The 21,443-nt window shown below is 40.5% G+C and overlaps 1 protein-coding gene across 3 annotated transcripts in view; it reads right to left on the reverse strand.

Annotated features, from left to right (window-relative positions):
• Nucleotides 1–21,443, reverse strand: part of kiz (kizuna centrosomal protein) — a 209,202-nt gene that overhangs the window by 13,200 nt on the left and 174,559 nt on the right. The gene's annotated exons all lie outside the window — the stretch shown is intronic.

Genomic DNA, 21,443 nt, shown 5'->3' on the forward strand with positions numbered 1-21,443 from the left:
TTCACAATGTATGCCAGTGATATTAAACCCAATTCTGATTCTGGGCAGAGGAACTGGGTGTCAGGGAGGAGGGGAAATCACCAAGTGTTGGTGGAGCGTGGGTCCCAGAAAGTGTTGTGGGAGCAAGGGCACAAATGAAACTTGAGGATGTGAATGTGCCCTTGAATTTCAGGAAAGCACTGGAAATATTACCTAGTGAAGCAGATGCAGAAAGCATCAGTATTTCCAAATGGAGAGGTAGCAGGTTATTCCGGTTTTATTGTTAGTATCTTGAACAAAATGAATGTGTTTTAAAATAAGTTTTTATAAAACCCCAAATAATATATACATATATTTGTCTTGGGCTGATGAAAAATATAAATTTGCATTGCTGATCCCTTAATAACAGACATCATCTTTGACTTGAGATGAGTGCCAGTGTGTATTTTGAAGTTCAAAAGAGCACATTAATGTTTCTAATTATCATGAGAGAATCTCAAGTAGCAAAATTACACCAATCAGGAAATACCAAGAGAACATAGAAAATGCTGGAGGTACTCAGCAGGAACAGCAGCGTTCGTGGAGAGAGAAATGAAGTTAATATTTCTCATCAGTGATTTTTTTTAAAGAAGAACTGGAGATGCGAAAAAAACAAGAAGTGTTTTAACTTGCAAAGATGGTGAGGAGTAGAAAGGGAATGACTGTGATAGAATGGAGATCAAGATTATCCGGGTGACCAAGTACTGTTGGTGCCATCTCATAGCAGCTAATCTGTTTATTGAGAGTGAATTGAGGGAGATGAATCAAACTTCCAACAGTTACTTTTTAATTATTTAAAGGAGCTGATTTGTTAGGTTTAAAAAAAGTGTTTTTGTTATTGAGGTAGTGATCATATGTGTATATAGGCATGCAGATACAGCACACACTTGTTCCTACTTCTTTTATATTTAGGATATTAAGATAAAAATGGGTTGGAGCAATTTGAATAAAGCTTTCTGTTGTTATTTGGTATTTTGAGAAATTGCCAAATAATAACAATCAGAAGACTTAATTCTTCCAAATCTGATGTTTAAATGGGGATGGAATATGAAAGCACTTTTTAAAACCCGCTATTTTCCTTCATTGGAAAGCAGAATTTATTTTAAATAATTTTTATAAAAAGACATAGAGCAATAAAACACAACGGACCTAATAATTCTTGAGGGTTTTCACAAGACGTCTATTTTGCATTTGGTTTAGAATAAGATTGTTCAGTCCCCATTAGCATCGATACAACTATGTAAATGAGTGCTTCTGAAGGGCTTTGATCTGACTTGATGATATGCAGGCTGAGTTCAGCACTACTGACAACGGTCAATTGTCTGTCGCTATCACAAACCTTCTGCAACTGTCAAGCAAATTAGATCTGTTTTGATCTATTGTATGTAATATACACATTGCTTAGATATTGCAATAGTTCATAATTAGGAAAATGCATAAGAAAACATATATCTTTTGTTCACATTGTTATCAAAGTCCTTCACCACATTTCACCTCATATACCTCTGCTCTCACCCCTCTACACGATGTTACAGGGACCGAGTTTCATTGGTCCTCACCTTCAACCTCACCAGCCTTTGCATTCAAGATATAATTCTCCATAAATTCTGTCAACAACACAGAAAATCCCAGGCACAATTTTCCCCATTTCCCTTACACCATTTTCCAGGGACTGTTCCATTTGTGATACCCTGATTTACTCTTCTATTCCCACCAATCACTTCCCTTCTTAAGGCAGTTTCAACACTTCTTCACATCTTTCCTTCCCACCATCATAGGATCGAAATAGTTTTTCCCAGGCAAAGCTGCAATTCACTTGCTCCTCTTCCAATCAAAAGTACTAACTCAGTGTTCCCAATGTGGTCTCCTTTAAACTGAAGAAACCAAATGCTGATTGGGCGATCATTTTGAAGAACAAATGAGATAGAAAGGTTGAGCAGCCAGAGGTCATGATCCACATTGGTACCAACGACATGGATAGGAAGGGTGAGGAGGCCCTTTGAAGTGAATTCTGGGAGTTAGGTACTAAGTTAAAGGACAGGAACTCCAGGGTTATGATCTCAGGATTGTTAAATTTGCCATGTGCTAGTGAGGCCGGAAATAGGTAGATCATACAGTTAACAGGTGGCTATGGAGATGCTACAAGAGGGTTTTTTGGATCATTGCGAAGGTGGGATCTGTACAGAAGGGATGGTTTTCGCCTGAACTGGAGGGGAACTAATATCCTTGCAGGAAGGTTTGTTATTGCTGCAAAGTGGTGGGAGGGGGGGTTACACCAGGGTTACATAAGAATAGGAACCAGAGTGCCATAGCAGATAGTGGAGTGGTTAAGGGGTAAGATGTTGTTAAGCCTACATACAAAGTCAGGAATCAAAAGGTTGAGCATGGTGGGACTAATGTTATGAGTTGTTTATTTTCAGTGCAAGGAGTATTGTAGAAAAGGAGGATGAGTTTAGGGCATGGATCAGCACATGGAATTATGACATTGTAGCCATTATTGAGATTTGGATGCAGGAGAGGGTTCCATGTGATAGAGTGGGAGGAATAGCATTACTGGTCAGGAAAAATGTCATGGCAGTGCTCACTCAGAACAGGATGGATAACTTGTCTATTGAGGCTATATGGGCAGAAATGAGGAATAAGAAAGGCCATGTTAATGGCATTATCTTTTAGACCACCCAACTGTCAGCTGGATTTAGAGGAGCAAATTTGTAGCGGGATCAAGAAACACAATGTTGTGATATTAGGTAGTTTTATCTTTCCACCTATTGACTGGGACTCCCATACTGTGAATGGGCTAGATGGTATAATTTGTCAAATATGTTCAGGAAAGTTTCCTTAATCAATACATAAGGGTCCCAATTCGAGAGAGTGTGATACTAGTTCTCCTATTAGGAACTGAGACAGGGCAGGAGACAGAAATTTGTGTAGGAGAACACTTTGTATCTAGTGATCATAATGCTATTAGTTTCAAGACAGTTATGGAGAAGAATAGGTCTGGTCCTTCAGTTGAGATTCTAAATTGAAAAAGGCCAATGTTGATCATATCAGAACAGATCTAGCAAGTGTAGATTAGGACTGGTTGTTTCTGCCAAAAGTGTACTTGATAAGAGGACTTCAAAAGTGAAATTTTGACAGTGCAGAGTTTGTAAATTCTTACCAGAATAAAAGGCAAGGATAACAGGTTTAGAGAACTTAGTTTGGAAGTTACTGAGGTCTTGGTTAAGAAAAGGGAGGTGCATAGCAGATATAGGCAGGAAGGAGCAAATTAGGTACTTGAGGAATATGAGAAATGTAAGAGAACACTTAAGAAGGAAATTAGGAAAGCTAAAAGAAGGCATAGGTTGTCTATGAAGGTTATCAGTCATCCGCATCATTATAGTTCAAGCAGTAGTAATTCAGCTAGACTTGCAGTATTATCTAGAAGACGTTTCAACACATCTGAGAGGTTTCTTCAGTTCTGATACATGGTAGGTAGTTTTCTAGCTTATAAACTCTGGGAGTTGTTTAAAGATAAAGCAATCACATGAAGGTCATTAAGAGTCATAGAGGTAATGAGCAGGGCATTAGTCTTATCTTTGTATGAATGGAGGTGTGAACTGTCGTGGAGATGCTGGGGTAGAGACTGCATTGTAAGTAGCTGATAGGTGGTGTCATACCCTGCCCCCTTTGTTCTGGGATGCGTTTTCCAGTTTGAAAAAGATGGCTTCTTTAACCCCTCTTTCAAACCGCCAGCCCTCCCTGTCCAAAATGTGCACAACCAGCAGGGATATCAGCCCAACAGAGAGAGGTAAGGAGCAAAGCAGATGGAAAAACATAGTCATCCCATATGTGGCTGGAGTTTCAGAGAAGCACAGAGGATTTTCAACAAACACCAAATCCTGTGTTTTCAAACCTACAAACACACTCAGACAGAAACTCATTTACCTCAAGGATCCAACACCCAAACATAAACGGAGCAATATTGTATATAATATCCAATACAATGAGAACTGCACAGATCTGTATATCAGCGAGATAAAACACCCACTTTGCAAATGGATGGCCTAACATAGGAGGGCCAGCACCTTAGGTCATGATTTGGCTGTACATCTACACCTAAGCACAAAGGACACCCCTTCGATGACAACAATGTGCACATTTTGGACACTGTCTCCAGCAATGGAAGTCTCTTGTTTCTCCATTATCAGCAGCTGTAGTATCTTATTTCTGTAACCTCAGGTAACTTGATCAGTTGTCTATCTATGATATTGGCTCAGCTTGATGTTACTTCTTTTCTTCATGGAGTGTAAGACATATTCAGACCTCACTTCCTGGGCTTGTCCTCCTGTTCTGCTTTCACAACTCTTTAGTTTTTCTGTCCACTGTGTTCTCACTCTCTAACCACCCCCATTCACTCTTTGACTACAGAATCTTATTTATAGCTTACCCCCATGGTCACTCCAGTTTCACTCTTCTAGATTTGTTTCCCTCCCCCTCCCCACCCTCCTTGCAGATTAACAAACTTCTTTTGATTCCTTCCCAGTTCTGATGAAGGGTCTTAAAACTGAAATGTTAGCTCTATTTCTCTTCCCTAAGATATGACCTGACTTGCTGTGTATTTCTAGCATTTTTAGTTTTTATTTTTATCATTATATTGCACACTTGGTTCATGTAACAGAAAGGCCCAAAACAGTAACTAAACTGTTTTCATCGCTTCTAATACTTGATGATAGCAATTATATGATTATTTGCACCTTTGAGATCAAAACCAACAACAGATCTAATCACAAAAATACAACTGCAGATGCTGTGGATCAAAGAATACTTGCACAACGCTGGAAGAACTCAGCAGGTCAGGCAGCATCCGTGAGAAAAGAGTAGCCAACGTTTCGGGCCGGGACCCTTCATCAGGAATGGTGGGGGGGGGGGAGGAAGAGAGGGCTGAAGCCCAGTCATAGAGATAGGGGACGGGGTAGGGCCTAGAGGTGCCAGGTGGAAAACCAATCAGAGGAAAGATAAAGGAGGGAGGGGGAGGGGATAAACATGAAAGAACTGTAGAGATAAAGAAGCAGAAAGTTGAAAGGGGAGAGAGGCAGAGAGGGACCTGGGATAGGTGGAGGGAATTACCAGAAATTGGAGAATTCAATGTTCATACCACCAGGCTGGAGGCTACCCAGACGGTAGATGAGGTGTTGCTCCTCCAACCTGAGTTTGGCCTCATTATGACAGTAGAGGAGGCCATGTATGGCCATATCCAGATGGGAATGAGAGGCAGAGTTGAAGTGGGTGGCAACTGGGAGGTCCTCTCTATTGTGACTCAACGAAGCGGTCCCCCAATCTGCGTCGGGTCTTGCCGATGTAGGGGAGGCCGCACCGGGAGCACCGGATGCAATAGACGACTCCAGCAGACTCGCAGGTGAAGTGTTGCCTCACCTGGAAAGACTGTCTGGGGCCTGGAATGGTGGTAAGGGGGAGGTGTGGGGACAGGTGTAGCATTTGCGCTTGCAGGGATAAGTGCCAGGTGGGAGTTCTGTGGGGAGAGATGTGTGCACCAGGTAGTCACGGAGGGAACGATCCCTGCGAAAAGCTGAGAGGGGTAGGAGAAGGATCCAGCATATTATCCTCCGCAACTTCCGCCACCTTCAACAGGACCCCACCACCAAGCACATCTTTCTCTCCCTACCCCTCTCAGCTTTTCGCAGGGACTGTTCCCTCACTTCTCCCCTTACTACCATTCCGGGCCCTCTACATCGGCGAGACCCGACACAGATTGGGGGAACCGCTTCGTCGAGTCACAATAGTCAGGACCTCCCAGTTGCCACCCACTTCAACTCTGCCTCTCACTCCCATCTAGATATGTCCATACATGGCCTCCTCTACTGCCATAATGAGGCCAAACTCAGGTTGGAGAAGCAACACCTCATCTACCATCTGGGTAGCCTCCAGCCTGGTGGTATGAACATTGAATTCTCCAGTTTCCGGTAATTCCCCCCCTCCACCTTCCCCTATCCCAGGTCCCTCTCTGCCTCTCTCCCCTTTCAACTTTCTGCTTCTTTATCTCTACAGTTCTTTCATGCTTATCCCCTCCCCCTCCCACTTTATCTTTCCTCTGATTGGTTTTCCACCTGGCACCTCTAGGCCCTACCCTGTCACCTATCTCTATTACTGGGCTTCGGCCCTCTCTTCCCCCTATTCCTGATGAAAGGTCTCGTCCCGAAACGTTGGATACTCTTTTCTCACAGATGCTGCCTGACCTGCTGAGTTCTTCCAGCGTTGTGTATGTATTCTTAACAGATCTGATACTGATTACTCTTCAGGACAATAAGAACAGTGTGGATCTATTAACATCTTTAACATGGTAAAATGTCATAAAGCACTTTATTGAAACACAAACAATTTGGTGTTGGACAAAAGAAGATGATCAAAAGTTGAATCACTGTGGTAGGTTTTATAGAGTTTGTACATGGAGGTGAAAGTTTCATAGAAGAGAATTAGTATTGGGGGTAAAAATTTCAGAGTTTAGGAGCAATAAGCATAGGCCAGAACACATCAAATATAATTGTCTATATCATCGATCTGCTGTCATTGGATCTCATTGCATCATCAAAATTTAATACTGTTTGAAATGAAATCACTTCTTACTCCTTGTTCTTTGTAAAAAGCACAATGATATAGAACTTACAATTATAAGTGAAGGAACACTATTTGCTGCTCAATGTCCTCATGACTGCCCTCAAACTTGTCATGTCTTCTATTATCTGACATCTGATATAGTACAGTGCTACCACATCAAGGAAGCAGTGGTTTAAATGAAATAGCATTGTAATTCTAATGCAGCCACAAGAGCACACGGAGACAAAAAAAGACTGTTTTGGCTTCCCTGGTGTGCCTAATAGAAAATTCTGGTCCTTGTTTTGCTTGGTCAGAATACATTGCTGAACTTAAGTGACGTTTACATGTACTATATGATACTGAATGATATATTTCAACCATTCAAATTTGAGATTACCCTCAATAGAAATTAGAATTACTCCCTGTCTTTCATGTACTATTTGTTCAATGTTTAATTGTAAGCAGGCAAATAAGGAGAACGTATGGCATGCAAGGATGAATACTTCAAAGTGCTCTGGCACAGGAAGTTGTGACATATGTAGCTTCGTGCACCCTTTGCTTAAAATGTTGAATCACAAGTTCGAAATGCTGTTCCAGCAAATTCCCAAGCACTCATCACTATCCTAATTTACCAATCACATATCCTTAAATAATGTGAATTTTAATTTTTTTATTTGAAAGAGATAGAAAATGTATGGAATGCCATGCTAGTCTTTTCTTATGTACCTCCTTTACACCGGGTAGTGAACAGTTTTTAGAGAGAAATAAGATACAGCAGCTGCTGATAATGGAGAAACAAGAGACCTTCATTGCTGGAGACAAGAAATATTTGTGAAATCCCAGTCCAGATGAAGAGTCTCAATGACTGTCCATTTCCCTCCATAGATTCTACTTGACTCCCCGAGTTCCTACAGCAGTTCAATTTTGCAGCACTATTTAGAGACATGGTATGAGATATATTTTGATTTGATTCCAAATTCTGTTTGTCCTGCTGATTTCTGCTTTGAAATGTCTGAATGCACTAAGTGGTGAGTTTATTATTCCTGTTTGTCCTTCAGCAGCCTTTCAATTAATCCAACACCATTCATCTAGTGAATTTGTCCTTTATTTGCTTCCAATAGGCAAGACCTTGTAATTGTTTGTGCTAAATTTCATCTTCAACAATTCTACTCACTACGGACTGGCAATTAGAGATAGTACAATGTCAGATCTTTCCTTTAACATGGCTTCATGATGTAAAGCCCCATTCACATTATAAATATTAAACTGGACCAGCACTTATAGGAGATTGAGGGTGAGGGTGAGGAGGGAGTTTGGAGAGAGGGGAAGAAAAATAGAAGCAGGCTGTACAGCCCACTGTGTCAATGCTGATCACTAAGCCTATCTACATTAAGACTACTTGTCTGCATAACTTCCATAATCCTCTATGCCTTTTCTCATTCAAGATGCCCTTGTATGCGGGTTACCATTTTGTGCCTCCACACATCCTCCGGCAAATCATTTCAGAAGCCAACTACTCTTTGTGCAAGTCTTTGTCTCTGGGATTTCCTTGAGATTGTCCTCAGTAAAGGACTAATCAAACTAATACTTACAATATATTTGTCAATATGTATGAGAACACTACACAAGTACTGCAGTAATGGTGGTGGAAGGATGCAGCAATGAAGGGTCCCAGTCATCTTGCACTTCATACCACCGGACAATTTGTCAAGGACTGTGTGCTGGCTCTGCCTGTGTATCTGCCTCTCCACGTTAAACAAATTCACACACAGGTGAATTCCATTAAGGGAATCTACCTGAGACAAACCCTTAGGAGAACATCATACTTAACTCAAGTGATCGCACTATCACCAAACTACTGCAGGAAGTACAGACTAGCTGATTTATTTTTTTTTAAACTCATTGACATAAGTATTGAATGAATAATAAGATGTAAGAAAACATTTTAAATATGTTAATTACTCCCTAGCAATCTTAGTAATCAGTATTTAAAGTAGAAATTTTAGTGTGGCAATTACACCATACAATTTCGAAGTAAATCTATTATCAAAGTACGTATGTCACCATATCCAACCCTGAGATTCATTTTCTTGCAGGCATACTCACTAAATCCAAGAAACATAATAAAATCAATTAAAACTAATTCAGGAGTACTTGATTATATTAAATAGCTAATCCAAAATTCATTATGTTGATTATTTTCATGCTTTTAATGTTTGAATGTGAATAGTTGAAATGAATAACTGATTGAAAAAGCTTGTTATTTTACAAGTTACTGTTACTCAAATCAAATTTAAGAATTACAAAAAAATCTTTTAGTCTGTTCATAATTTAATTTGCTCCACTAAATTTCCTTGCTTTAAACAATGTGTACTTTAATTCTTTTTTTCAGTTAAATGACTGAATCTTCAATTGAATCCTCTAGTCTATTATGGAGACAGTATTATACAGAACTCCACTTTAAAGGACTCATTTGTATTGTAGCAGAACAAACTGTATATGATAAAGAAAAATACCGAAGCACAAAAATGTTACTGGAAGACAAATCTTATTTAAGGAATAAATGTATTTGGAACTACAATAAATTTTCTGCCAGCATTGAGAATTGGTTGTACATCTAATAAAATATATAAAGCAACATGTAGAAGCCAAAAGGAATGTATATTTGACACATATTCCACTAAATCACTAAATGGTGTTCAGATACGGTATTGTGCAAAAGTCTTGGGGGGGGGTTGGGGTGGTGTGTGTGTGTGTGTGTGTGTGTGTGTGGAGAGAGAGAGAGAGAGAGGGGAAAGGGGAGAGTGGGAAGCAGTAGAGCAGGGGTACCCAGATTTTTAATGCCATGGACCCCATCATTAACCGATGGATTCGTAGACCCCAGGTTGGGAATCCCTGCACTGGAGAGATATACTTTAATGATCAATAAGCCAATTGTTTTGAATCAATTTATCTTACCTTGTGTCTCAAGGCTGAGTGTGTCTGTATCTGCGCCAACTCCCACCCTGGCACTCCTTCTCTGCCTTTTGCAACCAACCCCCCATGATGCTCCATCCTTGTGATTCCCAACATCCTTTGCTCCTGCCAGATTTACAAAATCAGTATTTTGCAGGTCTTCATGTGGGAGAGCCATTTCTTATTTGCATGGATGTTATCTTGATAGCTTTCAGTATGTAGGAAATAAAAGAAGACCATAAGGTCCATTGAGTTGGCTCCATCATTCTTTATTTCCAGTCCACTTTCTCAACTGATTACTTGTGCTTAATTGTTTTTAAGTCATTAGTGTACAGAGAAAATAGGCGAGGGGAGAGAACACATATAGCACTCCAGTGCTAAATGAGCAGAATGTGGTGGTGTGCCTGCTTTGTCTCTCATATTGCCTCCCCACAGAAAGGAATTTTGCAACTGCAGATGGAACCTGGTACGTTAAGTTTGGATATTTTCACTTGCAGGAGCTCAGGAATAATGGAAATGAAAGCTGAACTGAAATCAATAAAGAGAATCCTGACATATGAACCAAGGGAGTTGTGGTATGAGGTCTAGATTCATGCATGGTCAGTGATTCACACTCTGTTTCAAATGAAACCTTAAGTTGTTTATGGCTGGGTCAAAGGACACCTCCTAGGTAACTGCATGCACAATGCTATTAATGTCCAAAGGCTCCTAGAATATTTTCTATTTCCAGATTTCCCAGATCTCCACTACCTCTGTGATCTAGTCAAGATTCTCATTCATCAGATTTTGTGAAATTATGAAGCCAATTTCCTCAGATAAATAACAGTAACTTTGGGCTCCCTCCCAAAAACATGCTGACTATTCGGTAAATTGCCTCTACTGTATGTGGGTAATAGGAGAAGCGGGGGCAAGGAGTAGGGAGTGGCAAGGGAGTTGTTAATGGGTAAGTGTGAGAGGATAAGTTACAGGAAAATCAGTGGCATAATTTGATTGCTTTAGGGCCCAGCATAGACTTGCTGGGCTAAATGTCTCTGTGTCAAAAGAAAAAAAACCACTTCTACCAGTACTGTACTTAAACAGGGAGTGAATACTGATCAAATCTTGGATCAAATCCAAGATGGCGGCACGACACAGCTTGCTGTGGCCACTCTAGAGCTGATTATCTATTATTTCTGAAAGGGGGTGCCGTGCGCAATCATAATCGTATGAAAAACGGACATGGGAGCACAGAGGAATATCAGAAAATCTTCAGGAAGACCTTCTTCATTGCTGCTGCTGCTGTGAGGTCTGGGTCTCTGCTGGGAAGAACAGGCCCCCAGTCCTCAGGGTTGCGTTGCCAATGGCTTATTACGCTCGGCAGAGGATGGTGCTCGGAGAAGCTGCGCCGGAGGGGATGGTCGGAGGCTCGGAGGTTTGACGGACTCAGAGTCCGCTGCAGTCAGGTCGCTTTCATTGTGTGCTGCGTCTGTGAGGCTGAGTTGGGCGGCGCTGTGGAAGTCCATAGAGGGGGTATTTGCTTCTGTCGCCGGCGTGGGATGACGAGTCAGTCGGGGACCCTGAGGACTTGTGGAAACTGTGTGGTGGTTTCTTTTGAACTTATAGTCTTTTAACATCCTTGGACTATTTTTACTGTGCCCATGGTCTGTTTTTTTTAATCAATTATGCTATTGTTTGCACTGTTGTAACTATATGTCGTAAATATGTAGTTTTGTGCAGGTCTTGTAGCTTTAGTTTTTGGTCTTGTTTGTCTGGTGGGTTTGGAGCTCCTTTCCGGGAAATGCGCTAAGATGGTAGCGTGATATTAATACGCAGCAGCCTCTCCGGACTCTGGATTGGGGATTGCCAAACATTACGTGGATTTTCTGGTGTAGTCTGTTTTCTCATATGCTTTTGTGATATCATTCTGGAGGAACGTTGTCTCATTTTTAACTGCATTGCATTTGTGGCTTCTAAATGACAATAAACTGAACCTGAATCTGAATCTGAAAGTAAACATCGTTCCCTAAAAGTAGTGACAAGAGAATTAAAAGTAGAATAAACAAATGGCTGAGCTGTGGAAAAAAACATTTCAAAATGCATGGAGATCAGTTGAATGAAGGGAACCCATGTAATTAAGTTTATTGAAGGGAAAGTACTGGAGAAATTAATGGGACTAAAAGTTAACATTCCAGATACGTGAATACCTATGTACTTGAGTTATAAAAAGTGTTTCCAATTGATAATGACCTTCCAACATTCCCCAGATTCTGGAACTGTCCTAGTTGATTGTGTTACGAATGTGCCACAACTCTGAGGGGCCAAAGGGTACAAAGTAGCCCTCTCCTTTTTGAGAACCACAAGATCGCAATTAATTCGGGTCTGGGACCCAGGAAATAAGAGAGAGATGTCCAGAATACACAAGGCTTGGAATGTGTCCTGGCCTCCGCAAGACAAAGCCATGGATAATGGCCATTGTCTCTTGGAGACAGAATTGTGTATTGAGTACTGTACTATTCATTGCAGCCCTCAGGAGATGACCAGAGTGGGCTGGTTGAGGGATTGCATCATCCCAACCTGATTGACATCTGAGACCCCATGAGTAAGGATAAAAGAGGGTCTGGGGAACAACCCCTTTAGACGCACCAGGAGAAACGCTAGAAATCCCGAGACAGCATATAATAGCGACAGCCGGTGGGGCTCGCGTGCGTCCTTTTCCCTTGCCTAGGAATTGGCAGGCTTACCACTGAAGAATGGCTTAGCTAAAGAAGAGGCCACACCAACAAAATTTCGAAGGATCGACATCATAAAAAGGAAAAGCTGGCAAGTTTCTAAAATCTCTCTCGACTCCAACCAAAGGCTGCAGCCTGAATGAACTGAGTGACTTTCATATTTCCATCGGACAATACATTATCCCCAGACAACGATAGAGCTTATCTCTTATTGATTATTATTATACCCGCACTTTTAGATTTAGTATTGACAACGTATATTATCTATTGTTTGCATTGATATTATTTTTGTGTATTTTTACTAATAAATACTGTTAAAAATAGTACCATCAGACTTCAACAGACCTCTCTATCTTTGCTGGTAAGTGACCCAGTTACGGGGTTCATAACAATTGTAAAATACAAAATGTAACACAACTATTCACTAAGAGGCATAGATTAAACAAGGAACCACGGGTAACTAACTGTAAGGAAAATGCTGTAAGCTTTTTTTAAAATCAGAATTCTAAGAATATTTTAAAAAAGAGACTCAACAAAGTCAATATGGTTTTATGAACAGGAAATCATCTTTGACACATTTGATAGCTTTTAATGATGGAACAAACAGAGATTTTCTTACAATGAAATAGAGAATTTCATATGCCCAGATTTTCAAAAGGTTTTTGAAAAGGTACCTTTCAAGATGGTGTTATAGAAAACGTTCGGGGTAATATATTGCCAAGAATAGAAGACTGCTCAAAGAATAGGACACAGAATACCAAATAAATGGGTTATTTTTCAGATTGGTGAGAGGTGACTTGTGGGTACAGGCAGAAATAACGCTTCAGTTTAAACTGTTTACACCAGATGATGGGATTGAAATACATTAACAATTCAAAGCTAAACAAAAAAGGAACAAGATAAAGAGTTTGCAGTTTTATAGAGAGGTTAAATGAATGGGCCAGAAAGTGGCAGATTACTATAATGTGGGAAAATGAGAAGTTACTCACTCTGGAAGGAATGATAGAAGAATTTTCTTTAATGGTAAAGAATATGAAATTTTGTGTTCACATGGTTTTGACCTTGTATACATTGAAGCTTAAAGCAATTATAAAAAAAGGCTGTATTTTGATCTATAAAGAAAGAGGAATCAGTTTCAAGGATAAGAAAATCAGGACAGGACTACGGTGGACACTGTGTGCTACTTCAGTCTCAGTACTGGAGAACATATTTTACTCGGGCAATACTTTAAGGTTAATAAACTCTTTTAACAAAGGTTATTAAATGGGAGACATTGAGTGGGAAGAGTTTATTCTCTTTGGAAATTAAAACAATTTAAGCTGATGAAATTAAAATACATAAGATTGTGAGATGGTTATCTGTTGAAAGACTGATTCTTCTATATGAAGTATCTAGAACTTGAGGGTACTTTCTCAGAGCAAGGTGTTGGTTATTTAGGGCAGAGATACAGAGAAATTTTGCACTCACAGGGTTGTAAATGACCTCAAGTTAATTATATTCAAGGCAAACATAAAAGGATCAAGTGATATGAAAAATCAAGCTGGACGTTTAGTATTAACTTTGATTAAATTCATCAGCAATTTCTAGGGGCCATGTGGGCTGCTCATGGTTTTTTCTTAAGTTGTAATAAATAGTATACAATACATTTTATATCAGAAAGAGTTTTAAGGAAAATACAGCATTGTCATCATGCAAAAGTGACAATGCTTTAAAAAACATTATTGATTCTATATTGATTCTATGCTTTGACATGGAATGGCCCAGTGCTGGTACCCTGCTTTTCAAACTCGTTCATTCTGTGTCAAAGCTGCTTTGATTAACTTCTTGCAAGAATCTCCCCAGTGTTTGTGGGGTGTGAGTGGTGGAAGTTCTCCTGCAGTTGATAACATTTCCTTTGTCTTTGCTGACACTGCGGACACCTCCTCTCCATAGTCCACCTCATTGTTATTGGTGGTGAGCCCCACCACTGCTGAGTCATCGGCAAAATTGGCAATGTGATTACTTGGGTGGTTGGTCGTGCAGTCATGTGAGCAGAGTGTACAACAGTGGGCTCAGCACATAGCTGGGGGAAGGGGGTGATGGGGAGAGTGGGCATCTGTGTTGAGGATGATGGGGAGGGTGGAGTGTTTGAACCTTATGACAATCTGAGGTTTGTTGGTAGGATATCCAACACTCAGTTGCACAGTGGTGTATTTAGGCCAAGGAGTAGGAGTATGTTCACCAAGGTGATTTCACAGAAGTCAGGCCAGTGAGCCTGACATCAGTAGCGGGAAAGTTATTGGAAGGTATTCTAAGGGACCAGACATATGAGTATTTGGATAGACAAGGACAGATTAAGGATAGTCAGCACAGCTTTGTGTAGTTTGTATTCTCATCAAGCTTATAGTTTTTCGAAGAAGTTACCAGGAGAGTTGATGAAAGCAAGGCAGTGGATGTTATCTATATGAACTTTTGCAAGGCATTTGACAAGGTCCCACATGAGAGATTGGTCAAGAAGATTCAGTCACTAGGATTTCAAAATGAGGTAGTAAATTAGATTAGACATTGGCTTTGTGTGAAAAGCCAGAGAGTGGTAGTACATGGTTGCCATGGAGGCCTAAGACTAGTGGAGCATCATTGAAGTCGGTGCTAAGTCCACTGCTGTTTGTCATCTATATCAACAATCTGGATGATAATGTGGTTAACTGGATCAGCAAATTTGCGGATGACACCAAGACTGGGGATGTAGTGGACAGTGAGGAAGACCATCTTGGCTTCCTGTGGGATTGGGACCAGCTGGAAAAAATGACTGGAAAATGGGAGATGGAATATAACCCAGACAAGAGCGGACTTTTGCACTTTGGTAGACCAAACGAGGAAATGTGATTGAGGTGTACAGCTTATGCAGAGTATAGATAGGGTAATTGCAAGCAGGCTTTTACCACTGAGTTTGTGAGTGTGTAATGTATGGATCTATTTCTTTTAGCGCAATGACTCCCTTTAGCACTGATTATTGACTGATAACCACACATGGGCATTGATCTGTTCTCTACACGTGCACAATGATCTGTTCTCTCTCTTTGCTTTGTGAATATACCAGTTAAAGCCATCTCCATGTGCCTGCCTTTATTTAATTGATATGTAGTTGTACAGATGCAACAAATTGGCACAGAGTACGAAACTGAATGTCAGCGAATATCACCAAGTGCAGTGACAGTTACGAGATGACAGATATCAGAGGAAGGGAGAGACAGTGAAAGGAAAGAGTTAAAAAGTACGGAGAAGGTCATCATGGATACTAACAAAGGAATACGTGAGTAATAGTGCACGGGACACGGTAAAAACTGCACATCTAGCAAAGATAAAGTGAAAATAACATGACAATGCCCTTAGTTGAGAAAGTTGATGAATTTGATAGTGCTAATGAATCGTACATCAAGGGGTTGAACTGTATTGTACCGTGAACAATGTGGTTGAGGAAAAGAACATCTCTTGGCTTCTTAGCTAATGGGTGCTAGAACATACAATTTTTTTACACAACTTAGTAACTCCTGAAAAACCAAAAAACAAGCCATTCAATGAATGTTTTGCAATTTTACAAAATCAATTGAGCCCAAAACTAATAGTAGTAGCTGAGAGGTTTAGATTTCACAGAAGGAACCAGTCAACGGACAAAAGCATTTCTGTATGCACTGCAGAACTGAGCAAACTTTCCCACTACTATGACTTTAGAGATGGACTTTCTGATGCATTAAGGTACAGGCTTGTATGTAAAACTCATAGTCAAAGCACTCAAAAGAGGCTACTGTCATAAAGAGACCTGACCTTGGAATATTGTTAGAGACTGCAGAAAAGGATCCGTCAGAACTATAAAAAAAGCGTTTAGAATGTGAAATGCACAAAAGGTCCCTGAATGGCGCAAAAAGCCAAAAATGTTATTGATGTGGCAAATCCTCCCACGATGCAAATGACTGTTGGTTCAAAGAAAAACCCGGACAAATTATCTCAGACAAGGTCACATAGGTAATGTGTGGAAGTCAAATAAAAAGCACAACCAAAGAGTAAATCCACACAGAGTATTTCAAACAGAAAACCCAACAAATGCACAAACTGACTGAATGGGAAACTGAATCAGTCAACACAGGAGTCTGACAAAGGTGAGCTGACATGCCTAGAACTGCAGAGCATTACTGCAGCAGGTCACAAGATCACATGGATCCCGACAGATGTGTCTGGTGTAAAACTGAAAATGGAGCTGGATACAGGATCAGCTTTGCCCAGAATTCCAGAGGCCGTCTACAAAAGACTGTTTTCAAAGCTACCATTAGAAAAGGCCTCAGTGATGCTAAAGACTTACACAGGCAAAAAGTGTCTCCCAAAGGCAAACTGAAAGGAAATGTGACATATGGTGGAAAATGCAGCAGTTAAGAGTTTTATGTATTGAAAAGTGGAGGGCCAGCACTTTTTGGATGTGAATGGTCGAGAAAAAATCCAACTAGACTGGAATACAATCAAAGCTCTCAACGTGTCATCAAATGGTAACTGCAGCCCAAACACAACAACTGAACAGAGACAGTCACAGGTGCTTAATGCTATTGAGAAGGTGTTTGAGAAGGGGATTGGTAAACTCAAAGGCATAAAGGCCAGAATTGAACTGGATGAAGGAGCAACACAAGGATTCCATAAACTGCATCCAGTGTCTTAGGTGCTGCCTCCTAAGGCGGATGCTGAACTTCAGAGCTTGGAGGTGTCTGGCATTCTCTCCAAGGTTGAGGTTGAGTGGAGAGATTGAGTCATGTTCACTGTCTTGGTGATTAAGAAAGGTAAGGCTGGAGCTGTTCACATATGCAAGGATTTCAAAGTGAGCAACAGCCGTGTGCTGTGTACTTTGCAGTATCTGCTGCCACAAATAGAAGACATTTTCACATCTTTGGCAGGCCAAGAGAGGGTTTCAAAGATTGACTTGTCACAAGCCTATCTGCAAATGGAGATTGTGGAGTCAAGCAGGAAGTTCCTCACAATCAACATTCACAAGGGACTGTTCCAGTATAGTTGTCTCATCTTTGGCATCGCATCAGCTCCAGCAATTTGGCAAGGAACAATGGACCAAGTGCCCCAAGATATCCCAGCAACACATGTTCCCTTGATGACATCATCGTGACTGGCAAGAATGATGAAGGGCACCTCCAGAACCTTGGGAAAGTGCTTACCAGACTACTGAGTACGGTCTGCTTGCTAAGAGAGAGAAATGTGAGCTTTTCAAGAATGAAATCTCATATTGTGGAAATGTCATTGACAAGCATGGCTTACATACAATGCCCATAAAAAGTATTCAACCCCCCCCCCCCCCTTGGAAGTTTTCCTGTTTTATAACACTGAATCACAGAGGATTTAATTTGGCTTTTTTGACACGGATCAACAGAAAAAGACTCATGTCAAAGTGAAAACAGATCTCCACAAAGTGATTGAAATTAATTACAAATATAAAACACAAAATAATTGATTCTGTAAGTATTCACCCCCTTCAAGTCAGTATTTAGTAGATGCACCTTTGGCAGCAATTACAGGCTTGAGTTTGTGTGAATGAACAGCCTTTTTTCAAGCCCAGCCACAAATTCTCAACTGTACTGAGGTCTGGACTCTGACTTGGCCATTGCAGAACATTAACTTTGTTTTTAAGCTATGCTTTATGCTTGGAGTAATTGTCTTGCTGGAAAACAAATCTTCTACCAAGTCGCAGTTCTCTTGCAGACTGTCACAAGATGCTGGAGGAATTCAGCAGGACAGACAACATCTATGGAAAAAATGTATAGTTAACGTTTCAAGCCGAACCCTGCCTTCTTTCCTCCTCCTGAATTCGTTTTACTCTCCTCGTTCAAAAGCCTTCCAGGGCCTGCTGCAGTAAAGCATCCCCACAGTATGATGCAGCCACAGAAGGGATGGTGTGTTTTTGATGATGTGTAGTGTTTGGCTTATGCCAAACAGAGTTTAGTCTGATGGCCAAAAAGCTCATCAGACCATACAACCTTCTTCCTGCTGACTTCAGAATCTCCTACATGCCCTCTGGCAAACTCCAGCTGAGGATTTGTTTTTTTCAACAGTGCCTTTCTCTTTGCCACTGTCCCATAAAGCTGCTACTGGTGAAGAACCCGGACAACAGTTGTTGTATGTACAGTCTCTCCTATCTCAGCCACTGAAGTTTGTAACGCCTCCAGAGTTGTCATAGGTCTCTTGGTGGCCTCCCTCACTAGACCCCTTCTTGTATGGTCACTCAGTTTTTGATGACTGCCTGCTATAGGCAGCTTTACAGCTGTGTCATATTCTTTTCATTTCTTGATGATTGATTTCTTTGGAGGGCAGAGCTTAGCGATGATGGCACTAAACGGTGACTCCATTGCTTGCATCTTCAGAAACAGCTCTGTTTCTATCTTTGATATCTCTTTTGAAGACCCTGACCTGGAGTTACATGCTGACTTTGGTTCTTTGCGGGAATAGGACCCACTCTCAGGGCCTCATGACCAGCCACTTTTCGATATCCCAAGGATGCGGCCTGGAAGACTAGCACACCTTCAGGGTGCCGGATTTTCTTGGCTCTGAAAACAGGCTGATTCAAGGCTGGTGCTGCCGCCAACTGATGCATTGCGGGAGAACATGGAAGATCAGAAGCAGCAGGCTTGCTGTTGGCTATGTGACCAGAAACCTGAGTTCTTTGGACACAGGGCTCAGAAAAAGCAATGCTACAGACCATTAACACCATAAATCAGCAAGTTGTTTGTTATGTCTCCCCTTCACTGTGAAATGGGGACACCTCTTTTTTCTTTATTAGGAAGAGATAGAGCCTGTGGTTGAACCGGGTGAACGAGTAGTCTTTGGGGTACTGCAAGTCCGTCTTTTTATTGATGCTTTGCTGCAAACTTGAGTGCTTGGTGGGGGGGGGGGGGGGTGGGTTGAGTGCCGATGCTTTTTTGCTGGTGGGTGTAGGGGGTGTTCTTCCCTTGCTGCTGTTTGTGCATGTGGGGGGGGGGGCTTTGGGATTCTAACATTTTAACTGTCTTTCATTCATTCTTTGGGGCACTCCTCTGCTTTTGTGGATGCTTGTGAAGAAAAAGAATTTCAGGATGTATATTCTATATGTTTCTCTCACATTAAATGCAGCTATTGAAACCTACTGAAACTTAGCTGTACTCCAAAGGATATTCAGTGACTGGATGAGTGAAGTGTTGAAGATGTCCATAAAGACAGCAGTGAGCAGAGTGGGTACAATTACAACAGTGAAATGATGAAACATGAGATTCATGAATAGGAAAGGTTTAGAGGAATATTGGTCAAATACAAACAAATGGGATTAGCTCAGGCGGTCAACTTGGTCATCACGTACGAGTTGGGCCAAAGGGTTTATTTCTGTCATCTGCAGCTCCACCATTCTAAAGCTGATTCAGGCATTACCCTACATTAGAAAAATAAGCCACATCACTTACTCCACAAACTGTGTCAATGCTTAAAGGACTATCTATTCACATTTATTCTCAATACATCAGAGTCACCTCAAGGTGGGTATTTCTTACACATCCCCTTTGTGTAATTGATTGGAGCATGTCCATTCAGGGAGCAAGTACATTCTATCTTTTTAAGGGACTGAAGTCAAACAATAAAGATAGAATACCATCTATGAAGGTGTCAAAGCAAAGCTTTTGGGAAACAGATTTGAAGCATTAAATTTCAAAGTGTCATGCTAGTTCATACATTTTGGATTAACAGTCCATGATTCTGAATCATCGCTCAATAACATAACTCCAAAATTCAAAGTAGAAAATTAACTCAGTACTTCCTATTCCGGCCATCCATGTTTTTAACAGACTGCGTTATATCTGGAAGCTGAGAGCTATGATTGTAAAGTTCATTTGAAAATGCAACTAATAAAAGTATACCAAGATTGCAAATCAAAAGCTGTAGAAAATTAATACCAACAACACACACAAAGTGCTGGTGGAACACAGCAGGCCAGGCAGCATCTATAAGGAGAAGCACTGTCAATGTTTTGGGCCGAGACCCTTCATCAGGACTAACTGCATTTTGTGTGTGTTGTTTGAATTTCCAGCATCTGCAGATTTCCTCGTGTTTGAAAATTAATACCAAATGTTTTACATACTCTTTATTAAACAAATCAGATACTTCTGGAACTATGCATATTTGTTTATGAAAACATCGAAAGTAAATAGAAAAACTATTTTTCTATTAATTTGTTTTTGAATGCATTCTCAAAAACATACTGTATCAGCAATCTAGTGCAGCAGAAACAGTATTTAGAATGACAGTGACCTCCACTGGTCACATGCTCTTACTGCTGCACTGTACTCTGATACACACACCTGCTCCTGTTTATATGAGATCCCACTATGCTAAATCATGGTTTTGATTTGCACAACATCAATGAAAAACTCAGCTTGCTGTGTCTCTATATAAAATAAAAGCACCTCAGCTCTTAAGATTTTACAAAGTCAAGGATAGGTATCAAACAATTTGGAAAATTCTCTGTAAAACAAATCAGCAAAAAAAATTGTTCTGGATGCCTTTGGTAAAACAGAACAATGATTCTTAGTGAAGAGGAAGCAGTGGTATGCACCTCTGAACAAAAGGGAACAAGTGGTCTTTACATGGAGTGCAGCTGGTTATTAAGACTCACTCCTTCGTACATTGTGCCATTCAACCCCACTCAACCACAAAATGATTTTCCTTTAGAAACTACTATAGCTGTAAAAGATTTGCAATGAATGAATCCTTAATAATAAAGTGTTGCAATCTATCTGCTTCCCCATGATTTATAATGCAATAAACATGAAACTCTAATGACACCTCAGCAGTAAGATGCTGTGGTGAAGAAACCAGAGTATGAACAAACTCAATTTCACCCTGTCTTTGTAGGATGAGTAATTAAATGAGCACATTTAAATGTTGTATGTATATTTATTTCTTTTATAGTTTGCATTTATTAATCTCTAAAGTTTATTAAGCGTCATTACTATGCAAAGCAGAACCCAATGTCTTACTTTCTCTATTCAACCAAGTACTGTGTCTAGCCAATAGGGCACAGTCACATTTCTCATTCTGCATTCATAACATGCTACATTTGGACAATGTATCACTCAAAGGCTTCTGAATAGAAGGCCTTAATACTCATGTAAACAACTG

This window comes from Hypanus sabinus, chromosome 12 (genome assembly GCF_030144855.1).
Source record: "Hypanus sabinus isolate sHypSab1 chromosome 12, sHypSab1.hap1, whole genome shotgun sequence".
NCBI classification, from domain to species: Eukaryota; Metazoa; Chordata; class Chondrichthyes; order Myliobatiformes; family Dasyatidae; genus Hypanus; species Hypanus sabinus.